Genomic DNA, 14,542 nt, shown 5'->3' on the forward strand with positions numbered 1-14,542 from the left:
AGTAGTTGGGGTCTGGAGTGAGATAATCTTTAAGCTCCCATCCAACCAGAGCCATTCTGTGATTCTACGTAGTACACTAGGCGCAATTAAAAATTGGGTATGCTGAAAAAAATATCATTAGAAAAATGACAATGTTCACCCAGAGGAGTACAACAGAGTGGCCCAGTTCTGACAACTGAGGACTTTCAGTCACTTTGCTGATTAGCTGTGGGGTGTTGTTTGTCAAGTCTTTGTACTAAACATCATTTCTGTAACATGACATATTGCTGCAGTAAGGTCAGCATGGCTATTTAAAAATAATTTCTACACCATAATTGTCCTGGGCTAACCATTTATAAACATTCAGACTTTAAATACATGAAATAGTGCCCATTTATTTTTTCTTAAATAAACAAACTCTAAAAGTTTTGACTAAGTAAAAACAAATCTCTCTTTTTTTTTTTTTAGCATGTGTGGTGTTGTTTTTTTTTAAGCACCCAATTTACAACAGTGTTCCAGGGCACTGCAACCTTCAGAGTGACTCAGTGAATGGTATCTTTTATTTTTGACTGGTACAGCTATGTTTTCTCTAGATAAGAGGACATTTTCCCATACCACAGCACAGTTCATTCCTTTTTCTTCCAGCCTCAATTCTAAACATACATGGCGTTGGAAGACAAGAAAGAAAATCAAAGGAGTGCATAGCTCTACATCTGCATATTTAAGATTTGTTTAAGCACATGGTTAAACATACCAATTTTGGCTCTGGAACACAATACAATTTAGGTCTTCGGTGTTATTCTAAGATGTTGCAATCAATATGATATAGCTGTATAACCCTACACAAGTACTATATTGTACATGCATGGCATGACTGCACATTTGTGTAACTCCTTAGACTATACCAGATGCATTTACTGTAGCTGCTAGAATACATTGAGTACATTTCCTATTACCGACATTTAATGTAATGACTCTTCACTAAAATAGTGCACTTAAACAGCTGAATTTATGAAGTCAGAAATGCCCAGGGTCTTCTTATTAAATGGTTTTCAGCATATCTGAGGACCCTGATGAAGTTACAATTATGACAGAAATTCTTCCTGAACACATCTTCTGAGACACCATAAAAATCACACCGTCTTAAAGCAAATAAAGTCTGTGTTGAGTCATCGTGACCAGGGCATTTAATAAAGTGAAGAGGGAGGCAGCAGAGGGAGGGTTGAGGCATCCCATCTCCAATTAAAAAACATAACAAAACAAACACACAAAAAAATGGGAATTGGGAGTGTGGGGACGGGCACAAGAAGCAGGAAATGGTAAGAAAAGTCAGAGGAGAAATGCAGTTATTAGGAAAAGAGCAGAGAATAGGTGATGGGCACAGAGATAGTGGAACCAAAAGAGTGAGCTGGGAAGAAAAAGATTATAAGGACATTGAGGGATTACAGGAAAAAAGGAAGACACGCTTCAAGTGCTCTTCCTCATCACCCCTGGCTCAACTCCTATGTTCCACATGGGGAACAGAGATGTCTAAGGGTGCAGGGGAGAAGTGCAGACCACGTTAGGGCTGCAGCCAGGAGACACATCCCTCTCCTGCAACCTCCATGCCTGGGACAGGTCACCCATTGAGCCTGATGGGTTGGCAAGGAGGAACTGGCAGCAGGAAGGTTAGCAGAAGGAGGTGACAGAAGGAGACCAGCCTTTGAGCCCTGTATGTTTTCAGGAGGAAAAACAACGGAGGAAATCCAATCAACCAGAAACACCTGCCAGACCATAAAACAAGTGCAGAGGTTTGCAGTAGGTTTCCTAGCAAAGCCAGTTCTTCCTTTTGGCGCTGCTTCAGCTGGCTTTCACGTGCTGTCGGCTGCTGCAGTGCCAATACAAGCAACAGACTTGCCCTTGGCAAGTCCTGAAGCTAGGATCACTGTTGACCCTCTCTACAGAAGTGCCTTGGACCACTGCTTACATAGACTGACTTGTTATTTCTCTACTCGTATCCCCCCAGAGTACTTCACCATTGCCTACATACCTGTCCTTCTCTCGCAGCTGTGATACACGGCCATGTTAATAGTTCCCCTCTCTCCAGTAAGCAAAACAAATTCTCCGAACAGGACTGAATATGATTGCCCAGAGTAACAGAGGAAATTTGATTCCAGCCTAGAAATTGGATACAAGTCTCCTGAGTTCAAGGCTAATGCTTTACCCTGATAAATTGGTATGTCTTTATAGAGGTGAATAGCAGCGAACTTTGAGTAGGTGGATCTAGCGAAACTGAACTTCAAAATCCGAAGGCCAAACCCCCTAAGCCAAAAGAATTATGGGATGCTGCAATCAAGGTGCTGAGCCTCAGGTGAGGAGATGCAGTGCCAGCTGTTTCACCTGCCTGTCCTTGCCACATAAAGGTAACCGTTCTCAGCCAGACCGCCGTCCCTGCCACTGCCAGCCTCTCTAGCAGAGGGGACGCCCCTTGCTCACCAGCACCAGAGTGTCACTAATCTGGGCAGCCTGCTCTGGGTGCCCTGCTTGAGCAGGGGGCTGGACCAGATGGCCTCCAAAGGTCCCTTCCAGACTCAGCCATCCTGCGATTCTGACCTGCACTGGTCTCCACACATCCTTTAAAAGCAAAAAAATTTAGGAGGGCTAGCTGTGTCACTGTATGCAGGACCACATGCTGTCATTATCATAAATCACAGATTCCATCTTTCACACTTCAGAATGTGCGCTATGTCTCCCACACAGTTACAGACCTCCCAGAGCATCTGTATGAACACCAAACACTGAGTCCATTCTCTAAGACAGTGGAAATAAATTCCATACAGCATGGCATCATGAAGGTGAAAACCTGAAATGTGATGATGGAATCGGTGCAGGTTAGCTTCTAACTACAAAAAATGAAACAGAACAATTACAAAGCTTTGAATGTTCCTCATGTCAGTCCTTGCAGCAGCTACAACAGCTTTGCCGTTTTTAATTTCAGACCACAACATATCTGGAATTTCACATTCTGAATTTTCTCAGCTGACAGAAATCGGTTTTGGGATGATTTCAACATTCTGGGAACTGATTTTTACCCCTATATTAGCCATCCATATTCTCAGACCTAACACTTTAATCTAAAATAAAACCAGCAGTGATAATTGTTAATTTAAGACCCCACGCGATGCAAATTTCTATTCTGGAGCCAAATACGGTGATTGGAAACAGATGAACATAAAATGCCTTCTACTGAGTGGAGTTAAAACTAAGTACTAGTGAAGCGTGTTGCTAATTTGATGCATCAGAAATTGATTACTGATTTCTTCTTTGCCACAAAGAAATGCTGAAAGTGCTCTACTAGCCTTCCGAGAATTGCATGATCATGGGGACGAAGCGCCATGCTCATATAACTGCTGTCTCCCTGGGTTTCAGCTGGTTTCCTTGTACTAACTGAGCACAAAGCTACTCAATATACAATATGCTTTCCATTATTTCCGATATTGGATTTTCCCCCTTTTGTTTAGCAGCTTTTAAGATTTAAGATTTAAGATTTAAAGATTTTAACATTTAATACTCATCTTCTGCTCCAACCTTGAAATCAGGCTCAGTGCGTTGTGGACAGACTCAGGGATGTTTAAGCTTTCCTCTGGTTTTGAGCACATATGTAGTTACCAGATAAATTACAGAAGGCTCTGGAGCACTAAGGTTACAAGGGATTGCTTATGCTGAAAGTCTCTGTTATGAAACAGAGCCTACTGAACTGGAAAACCGTAACCAAAGTACAGGTTGGGAATAAAGAAGGACAAAACACTGGGAGCTACTTGATTATTTTGAGAGAGGATTCTGCCATGTTGACATGTCCGTCACTATGTGACTGAGGCTAACAAAAATAAACCTTGATATTTCTTCAATAGTACTAATGAATCCACCAACTCAATCAATTAGTAAAGGTCAAGAAAGAGAGATTCATTACCAGAACACACCTCCCAGGACAGCAGAGGAGGACAAAGAAAAGTGCCTCTGGAGCTGCCGTCCTTCTATCAACCCCTGGATAACAATAGGTATTTTAATTCAAAGGGTACCTGTAAAAGTGCAAGGCCAAGCTCTTGTCCAGGCTCTGAATGGTAGGCTGTAATGCTCCAGGGGGCTCTGGAAAAAAAATAAAAAAGAAAAATAGTATGAAAAAAGCAGTTTAAAAAAGGAAAAAGACCAGAAATATGACAGTTGCATACAGATCAACTGGAGGATGTGGAAACGAAGCACCAAGGCTGGTCCATGCCACTAGAAGGGAAGGAAAGCAACATGCCACCAGAGCAACCAAAACTATTCACATGAAAGACAAAATATGTGATGGAGGCAACATGGCTGCACACTGCTACAAGTTGTGCAATTATAACTAATTAAAAAGACATTTGGGAAACCTCAGATCATAAAGTCACATATGCCACAGTATCTCAGGTGCAAGACTGAGATGTAGCCATACTGTGGATAAATACATAAATGCAAACAGGGCCAAATTTCAAAACAGAATTTAGTATTCACAGATGAAGGACAACATAAAATTGCGCATTTTAAGTTCTTGTTATTGATTAACAAACACTTTTTTTTTTTTTTTTAACCATTTCCAGATGAAGAAGGGAAGAAATAATGGTAAAAACAAACAAACAAACAACAATGAAGCTATTTCCATGAAATAGCTTTAGCAGGGCGTGGAATCAGTGTCAGCTACCCTGGTGGTGTTTGTCTGAGGAAAACTATCAATACTTCAATGTACTTTGCAGAAGCTGCTAGTTGATTTTGACATGGAAATATGGAGCCCACAATAATGATCTGTTTGTAAGTGACCTCCAATATTTACAGTCAAGTTCAAAGAGTTTCACTTCATATTGAGTATCATCTTTTTCTCTCCAACATTATTCAGTAGTATTTTGGATTTATATCAGTTATTAAAATGCATGCAAAAAAAATCACAACCTTTGTATTTTGTGTCACTTGCTAAACGTTTGTAAATATCTCCACATTTTGAGATTATAGTCCTGTAATTAAGTATTTGCATACACAAAAGTCAAGAGAAAAAAGAAATCAGTGTATTAATTTTGACAGAAGAACAGTTCTGCAGAAGAATGCAGCCTTCTTCCCAAGCAGAAGTGTGTTGGTTTGAGTTTAGTTGAGTTCATGGTAATTTGCCAGTCCTGAACATGTAAAAACACAGACATGCTGTAAGGGCAAGCACCAAAGAGTATCCTTCTCATATCAATATATACACTTTTTTATTGATAGAAATATATATGGCTTACTCTAATACTAGTAATTCAAATGGACTTGAGAACTATTAGAGAGATAGTAGTGATACACAGAAATAAAGCCCTTCAAAATACTGGCAAGACTAGAACACTTTCTATCATTTCCTCAAAAAACGTAACGCTTATTTTAGATCATTATTTTGAATAGCAACAGGGATCAACACATTTATGATGTGAGTGTCAGTGTGAGCTATATAGCTGAGTATGCTCTTACTTTGTGAACAGCCGTGTATACTGTTTCAAAGATGTGTGGCCTACTGAATCTCCTAAGTGCTAGAAAAGAGGTCATGATAATAAAAAGTGCAAGTATTAATACTGGAGAAGCTCTCGTACAGTGGATTGTCATAATTCTCTGGTTCCACAGTAAACATCCTCCTCCACGTCTCAAGGGTTTCTTGAGAGGATATGCATTAAACTGTGAAATTACTAGGAAGGGACACGCCACATGGGCTTCACTGAACTTGGATCTGGACCCAGGATAGCAATGAAAGAGAAAGATATACAAACAAAACCCACACAGATTAATGTTCTGTGGAGCTTTTAAGCACATTACTGGTTTCAACATTCATGATATGGAACGAAACACCAACGACTCCATTTAGCAGCCACAAAAGGAATGTACGGTGACAAAACTGTTAATAAATAGAATAATATGGAGTCATTCAGCTCACGAAATACAGATAAAAGGCACAAAATTCAATTAAGTAGTTTATACAAAGCATGTTTCTAATGGCTTATACACACACATTATCTACATTATAAACATTCAACCATGTAAACTATTGTACTGCATTGCCACAAGGGCTCTTTGTACCATTCCCAGTCAGAAAGTGTATTTCCAAATAGAAACCTAAATATTATGCAAGTTCTTCAATCAACACCGCAGCACAATGCTCCCCAACCTACATGGGCCATGCACAAATGGGACCAACCATGAAGATCTACCTTGCGCAACCATCTAGGGGGGCTTGGGTGCCTCCACCAGCCAGGTGTGAGAGCAGGCAGAAGAGCAAATCCTCTGGCAGGTGGCAGTGGATTTTGTAGGTGCAGGAATGAACAGCCCAAGGCGGAACTATACATTAAGTTCACTGCTTGAAGTGGACGTATTGTTTTGGTAACAAATCTCCTCCAGCACTCTATCAGTCCAACACAGTGCCCTTCAGTGACACACTTCACAAAATCTTCTTTATCTACCCAACATCCTTAACACAGTTGAGAGGGACTAGGTACACTATTTTATACGTTTACAAATGTGCAGCTGCAAGAAAAATCTTGAGAAAACTCAGCACACAACCTAGACCTCAGCAGAAAACATGAATGAGGATTGTTCAGCATATTTGGCAGGACAGCTAAAGGCACCAAATTCCGCTTTCTCAGTTTATCCTACCTTTTTTTTTTTTTTTTTTTAAGTAAGTAAGAATGTAAATTTTATTCAGTTCTAATTACCCAGGTAGATTTAATTCTAATGTCTTTAGAAAACCTCATCCCTTCTGTCTGCACTACACCAGATCCTTCTCAGAAACGTTTGGTTCCCGTACCTATCTGTGTAGCCCAGCCACAGCTCAGACCAACCCAGGAAGGCCACCAAATAATCATTTATCTTCTCAGTGAGGCAGAAGGAAGGCCATGAAGATGTTCTGCACCTTCTGGGGAATTAGCAGTACGATATGCAGCCAGCCTTGGCTCAGAAGAACTCACGTACTTGTGACTAAAGCACTACCAATGACAGGCCTCCAATAACGCAACAGAGCTTATTACTGTTGACAACCAACGTCACTGATTCTTTGGTTCCTTTTAATGCTTGCTTGGATTTCATCCTGGGTCCGAAAGTCCAGGATTCCACTTCCTTAGCAGATGTATGATTCAAATAAAAGTACAGCTAGGCGTGCTGCCATACAGTTTTTACATTGGACACACAATACAATGTGAAAACATTTGCTAGCATGTACAAATGCTAGCAGTGCTGCTTTCTGGGGATGCCCAGATCTGCTCCATGCAGACCGGGTGCAGCAGGCACCTGCCTCAACATTGAGTGCAACGGTATGCACTGCCAGTTTTGAAAAGTTACCACTCCACTTATTGCTCATTTCAACTCTTAGATTTTTTCCCTTTAATCAATCTAACAAGACCAGTGATAGCAAATTCATATCACCTCAACGGGAAAGACTGGCCTCCAGAATTCTTCCTTTTAGAAACAGCAAGTGGTCCAACAGCACTCCTCTTAAAAATCAGTAATAATTATGCTGATATAGTGCCAAAGACATGGTAGCTGAGATCTGTGCAAAGAAATGATTGATCATGAGCTCCTAGTAGATGGGTGCATGGGATGTAGTTTAACTCTGGCCTCAAGGCAAATCATTAAAGCAAGTATCTTCATCTTTCCAATTCTCTTGTTCTAAAGAGTGGGAAAAAAAAAAAAAAGAAAGATAGATAGATTTTAAGATATGTCAGATCTAAAACAGCACAAGGAAAGTGATGTCAGACTTCTAAAAAAAATCACAGAAATCCATGAAACTGAACAGTGTACACAAGCCAGTTTACCTCCTGAGCTTTAGCTGAAAGATTTAGCATCATTTGTAAGGGCAGAAGATATATAACACCTAGGCAGGAAGCACCAAGATAAAAAACTGGACTGGAATCAGACTATAAGAAATGATAATTTCTTCAATATATGTCTCATCAACAATTCATACAGGTTTGAACTATCATCTTCTTCTCCGAACTGGTGTTTATCTATTGCTTTGTTCTCTAAAAAAATCCCACAGCCTCATTCAAATTTCTCTCCAAAAATCATTTTTGAATGCCTATAAAAACACTCCATAATGGCCAGGCAGCTGGCATACTGCAATTGCTTGTTATCCTAATTTTAACAGTCTCTCTCATCTGCTGGAAAATCAAGGTCAAGTGAAAAACATTAACAACCACTATAAGGAGATCTGGGGATCTTAAAATTATGTTTGTAGCTAAATACATTCTGAATGTTGCTACTATTTTCTTCTTTTTCTTTATTTTTTTTTTTTTTTACTCATTTGACAAGCAAAAGGATATACGAACCGTTAAGGAAGGAATAATGCTCCTTTTTGAGCCTGACTAACTTGAGGAAATCCATACCCAGGCTGGATGCTGGCAGGACCGAAGTTCTCCTTCCACTTGTAGGCCTGGGACATTCTAGTAACATGCTACATTTAGAAGACTTATTAAATAATATATATCTTTGTAACGGGGTTGAGATATTTAGGACTAAGAATCGTTGAAATGCAGAGGTAATTAAAAGAAAATAAAGATCTCCTTTTCTTTCTGGCTAGCTTCCCTACTTCTTTCTGTGGGTCAGCATTATCCCTAAAGGTACCTGGATCCTCCTGAGGTCAAAGATGTACACTTTCAATTAGTGGAGCCAGAAAATTTCACTTTGTGAAGCGACTAAGCGGTCCCTTTAGTCATCTGCCTGTTAGTTTAGCATCCTTACAATGGAAACACTATACTACGTGCAAAAACACTGAGAAGCCCAGATTGTTTCAAAATCTGAAAGGAATGGCCAACTTGTCTGCCATGCAAGCAAGATCCCAGAGAGGATTTTTAAAGAAGAGAGCCTAATACCTGGATTCTTTGAGACACATTGGAAGAATGAAGAGACATCCAGCCCTGGATACTCTGAGCAGAGGGACATAGTTCGTAACCAGTTCTCAAAGACACTGCCAAGGATGTGTCTTCCTCAGCAGCTCTTAACTAAAGAGCATGGTGAGCCCCATGCCTGCAGTAAGCATACAAGGCATCATGGACAGGATTCAAGGAATTCCCGTTTTTACTTGCTGGAAACCAGAATGCTTGGTTGCTGAGCCAGAGCCTGGCTTTTCCTTAGATATTCACAACCTGAGAATTACCAAAACCTATCTTACAGAAAACAATGAAAAAAAAAAAAAAGGACTGTTTCCTCTTGTTGAAGAAAAATGAAGAAAAAAACAGAAGAAAGTTGTTATAAAACAAATTTTGAGCATTTTCTTGGGAAACATCATGTCACTGTTTGTAGCCTACCTTCTTTGTGCAAAACTAAAATATTTACATCGAAATATTCTTTCCATAGTTGTTCTACTCTTTGCCTTCTTCCATGTTTAGTGTCTTGACCCTGAACAGCAAAACCACAGAACTGCCACAACAGGAGAAGTGCAAACCGCACGTGCAACTTTATTTGAACAACCTGGATGGCAAAAAAAAACTGAATCAGAACACTAATGAGTGACATGTGCAGACACAGAGAGAGGGGAACACCGTGTGCCCAAGTTGACCAAGGTGCAAATGAACAGAGAAGGAACCCAAAGCTGCTGCCCATGCTCCACGGAGGAGCACCCCATGCTTTTACTACAGTAGGTGGTTGGAAAGTGCTGGCACAAGTTAGGTGAGAGATAACAGCTTACAACATGTCTCCCATGATTGAAAACAAAAGCTGGAAATTGTGTGTTAAACACCTCTCAACCATCTTTCTATGTCAAAATATTTTTCTCACTGATTTTTTTTTTTTGTGCAAAAATATCATAATGGGGAAAACAGACCAAAAAACCAAACAACCAAACAAAAAACAACAATAACAAAACAACGACAGGACAGTTACAGAATCACAAAAATTAAATGGAAAATTTTAACAGAAGGAACTTCAAGTCATCAGTGATCTTTGCCTGCATGACTCAAGGGAAAATTTGGCTGGCTTTGGCAACACCAGCAAAGATGCCCTAAAATATTTGATGGTTTATATGAAATATTTGCATCTGGGTGTGCCACATTCTTACCTCACTCAAGAGGTGTGCTGGCATTTTCCATGATCGAATCCCACATTCCTCTACTTGCATTGTTAGAAAAAAGTCTTGCAAAAATTGCAAAAAGAATGATTAACAAACAGTTGCAGGTATTTTTTCGTTCTGAGTTATCACCGAACAGATGTTCTAGCACAACTAACAGTACTCAGTTTTGCTTAATCTACTACAAAAGAAAATCAATTGTTGAAATGAATAAATGTAGCTCAAACAGCATGGTTGGAGCACATCTGAAGTATATTACCTTCCCCAACAGTTACCACATATAATAGATATAAAAACATTTCTATAAATGTATATATTTTTGTATAATTTTTGCAAAATGTGAACTCAAGTACTGAAAAGTTGGACTTGTGTTTTTCAAAGAAATGGTTAATTAAGCCTAAATTCAGAGACTCTCTGTGTCCTTTCAAGAGGTACTTAACATCCGCAAGTTGAAGTGTGATTGCAGAGAAGAAGGAGCTTGGTGTCTCTGAAAAAAAATCAAACGTAGCAGTTCAAACTAGAGCGTATAAAGTTAAAGGCTACCGCTAGAAAAATGAGACCCCATGCCCCTTTGCTACACGAAGAAAGGCACCATGCACGATGTAACGAACACATTCCTCCTGATCCCTGGTCCATCATCCTTGGCAGCAGATCATACACATCTGTTACTAACACCTCTTGGTGAAGAGGTGGAGATGAAAATAGGACTCAGCTACATTTGTGCTCTAGTACCAAAAGGGGATTCTTGCTTCCTCTCTGAAAAAAAAAAAAGAAAGAAAAAAAAGGACTTTGATTTTAATGCAGTTACCTAATTAAATTTCACTGTGCATTTTTTCTGATGTCTAGCTGTTTTATGTTCAGCCCAAAATCAAAAGAGCACGCTTCCTTTTCATTAAAGGCAACCAAACCAAAAATTAAGACAAGGTTTTATCATATGTAAAAATATCCCCTGCTCTACTTCAGTTGTTTCCTCAGTTCAACCGGGGAAAAGAGATCATGCACGTAACTCCTAACTAGGTCACAAGTGCCACCTTTCTAATGCTTTATTCATGTGCCTTGTAAAGGGGTGCACATGATCCCAAGTTCCAAAAGGAGCATCACACTCATGCTACGAGCCACAGGAACCGATCAATACTGTGTTGGTATTACTGTGTTTTAGAGAGTGAGAGACGCATCCAGTATCTGCAGTCAGCAAGAAATAACAGCATAAAGTCAGGTTGTCAATTTCTTGACATACTGTTTGTTTTAACCTACGGTCAATAGTTCCTTGATGAGTCTCGGGATTATTCCAGAGGAATTCTCAAGAATACCTATTAGAAGAAAATGTATTGTCCATGGTCTGAAATTCTTCATATAGAATTCATACACATATTAGACAACAATAATGGTCTGCACACCAAAAAAATTACAACCTACTGCTTCACATGATGTACACTAAAAACAATAATACTTTTAGAATTATATGCACAGAATAATTGCACAGGAATTTCCAGATGGAAGACGATGGATATCTTACAAGATCAAATTTGAATTCATCAGGTGCCCTAGCTCTCAGGTCATTAACCTGCATGTTTACCATATGCCTGATCCTCAGGGTTCCTTAGGAATCGATACCTTCTTTCAGATCAGTACTCATCACAGGTGATTCATTAAGATTTAAAAAAATCTTTTTTTTTTTTTCTCTCTCTCTCCTGGTTTGAAAGTTTTGGCTATCCCCAAATCCACACCATGCTCAGCACTGCTGAAAAAGAGAAGGGCCTTTGCAGAGGTTAAAAGCAGACTCTGGGCACAGAGCCAGTCTCCAACTGTGCTTTGCCCTGCTAAACTGTGTTTGGATTTGCTGCAAGAGCATACGATATCTACATAAAAGCTCTTGAAATACCAGAGGCAATCTAATCTGAACAAAATCTGGAAGCAGCAGACACCGTTAAAGTGCCATTTTTCCACTTCAGTCATTAAGGGCATAAGATTTACACCCAAACCCTGGATCTGTAGTAGCATCCACCTGTCTTTCTGTTGGATGTTTGCTTTGGCTGATGCAGCGTTTTTAATTTCATGCAAGCCAGCATGTGTTAAGTTCTTCAAGAAAAGAAACCAGGATCAAGGCTTGCTGAATGAGGACAGTTGTAAGAATGGACACTATGAGAGAAAAAAAAAAAAAAAGAGCTCAGAAATAATAGCATGTGGTGCCACAGCATAATGTGTACGACAGTCTGACAAGTTTCCAGGTCTTCTCATACTGCTTGCTTTTTTGGAGATGCTGTACAAAAAGGTAGAAAAAGGGAAAAGATTAAGACCAGTTGAGATGAAAAAGGGAGCCGGTCTCTGGATTACATCTCGGGCGCTGCAGAGAAAAAGGAGAGCTTGTCCCTTAGGCACGCTGCTTGGAACGATGCCGGCTGCCCGGCGCCAGAGCGATACCGACCCAGCGGGGTGAGTTATGGGGTTGGAGCACATGCCATGGGAGGCTGAGAGCACTGTTTGTTCTGCCCTGGAAAGAGAGGGCTAAAAGGAGACCTAAATGTGGTCTGCAAGTACCTAACGAGATGGGATGCAGAGCCTTCCCCTAGGTGCATGGGAAACTGTAGCTCTATACAAGGAAAAAAAAAAAAATCTCTCATTGTGAGGGAGGTCAAACACTGGAACAGGAACCCACAGAGGCTGTGGGATCTTTGGAGATCCTCAAAACTGTCCTGGACGTGGCCTTGAGCAACCTGATCCAACGGAACCTCGTTTGGCAGCAGGTACCTTCTGGAAGCACTTTCCAACCTACACAGTTACTCTCATCTCATCTTGCTGCCCCTGTTCCAGTGGTAACAAAAGCAGTGACTCTTTGCCTCATCCTATCCTCAACAATAAGTGACCCAAATGTGGGAGACATGGTAATAAATATCACCCTGTAGATGTTAAAATTCATCACCATAGGTAGCCGTTTCATTCTAATGCTCCTCTTTTCCACTCTTGAAAAAAATAAGATATTTGCTTCTCAGTATGCAAGGGGCATTTCCTTTGCACTCCTGCTTTTTGCATCTCTCAGTGATTCAGTTGTCAGCCGCACACAAAACAGGATAACCTGAGGAAATAAAGAAAGCAGGAGGAGACGGAACAAGGCCCACCTATACAAGAATGCATGATCTCTCTTTTTTACTAGTGGGCACCTATAACATTCAGCAAGGCAATCAGTTAACGGGGAGTGCTGTGCAGGACTTCTTTGCATTCAGCATTTCGGAACAAGTTCGGGAAAGGGCTGAGAAGGACAGGAAGCTGCTGATGTTGGTGTTAAGCTTTCAGTGGAGGCTGAAAGAAGAGCTAATGTCCTTTGCCATTCTGTGCTAGCCTTTGCTGGCATGCTGTAATATTCAAGGTACTACAAGAACTCCAGATATATTGTACTGGTGATAGAGCTACGCAGGGACATAGAAGGATATATAGGATATGCTGGGACAAAACTACGTGTTGAGAACAAAATCCTGCTATTTAGAAACTGTCTAATCAGAGAGAGTTTCTGATGCCACCAAACAAGTGCCAGGGAGGGAAATCACTGAGGATCCCATGCGAAGTTCTGCGGTACGTATCACATCTACTGCATTAACTGATTTGATGGCAATGATGCACAGCACAATGATGGTGTTTCTGCCCACAGTGCAGTTAGGAACATACAAATATTTGTAGCGATACAACTCTGAGGCAGTATTCCTAGCAGGCTTTGAGCAACAGAGATCACCAAACTCATTTTTTCTATTTAGTGGAAATAAATAATAGCATTATTAAAAACTGACAGAGAACAAACAAACAAAAGCAACAAAGCTAACCCACACAGAAACTGACTAATTAAATAAATTCCATTTTTCACAGCACAAATGCCTGGAATCTCAAGACTGTGAAACATGCAACTCCTCCCCCATTCCATTTTCCTAACTCAGCTCTTTTTCTTCAGCATCCCAACCAAAAGCAAACTACCATTTTAAAAACATCCATCTTAAGAGATAAATACAGGTTAATAATGAAGCTACTGAAATTGAAGTGCAATCCTTTTTACTTGTTGCTCCTGCTGAACACCGCAGGGAAGAGGCTGCCCTTAAAGAAGCGGGTTTTTCTCGGCAGCTGCATATCTGAAAGATGTTCAGTGCCGGATCCCAGAGTCTGGTCTCGGAGTTATCTTCCCTGCTAATTACTGACGTATATGAAGCAAACTTTGCGATGATAACATTAACGTGCTCATTAACGAGCCTCCAAATACCTTTATGCTGTGGATGCTGTCCAGACTGTACGTAAGCCATGCTATATCAAACACTGCTTAAGGTAAGTGAGGTTTCCATACAGCATCTCTGCACTAGCAGTCCATTTTCTCATCAACTTGTCTATTGTGGAACTACCCAATATGATTATTACAACAGTATACTAGTAATCCACTAGAAAGGCATATTTTTAGGGTGGATCTGTTCTACTTCAGTATTTCCTAGGAAAGAATAATTGTATGCGGCTCACATCACT

The 14,542-nt window shown here is 40.3% G+C and overlaps 1 protein-coding gene across 13 annotated transcripts in view; it reads right to left on the reverse strand.

Annotated features, from left to right (window-relative positions):
• Positions 1 to 14,542, reverse strand: part of FAM110B (family with sequence similarity 110 member B) — a 108,485-nt gene that overhangs the window by 12,227 nt on the left and 81,716 nt on the right. For 11 of the 13 annotated variants that reach the window (XM_083823418.1, XM_083823430.1, XM_083823429.1 and 8 more), the window contains one exon: positions 4,038 to 4,104. The gene's annotated coding sequence lies outside the window, so the exon portion shown is untranslated. Of the gene's footprint in view, positions 1 to 2,008; positions 2,034 to 4,037; positions 4,105 to 7,410; positions 7,654 to 9,290; positions 9,454 to 10,039; positions 10,805 to 14,542 lie in introns of those variants that run through there. The other 2 variants (XM_083823425.1, XM_083823419.1) reach the window with 2 other exon arrangements.

This window comes from Anser anser, assembly GCF_964211835.1.
Source record: "Anser anser genome assembly, chromosome: 2".
In the NCBI taxonomy this organism is placed as follows: Eukaryota; Metazoa; Chordata; class Aves; order Anseriformes; family Anatidae; genus Anser; species Anser anser.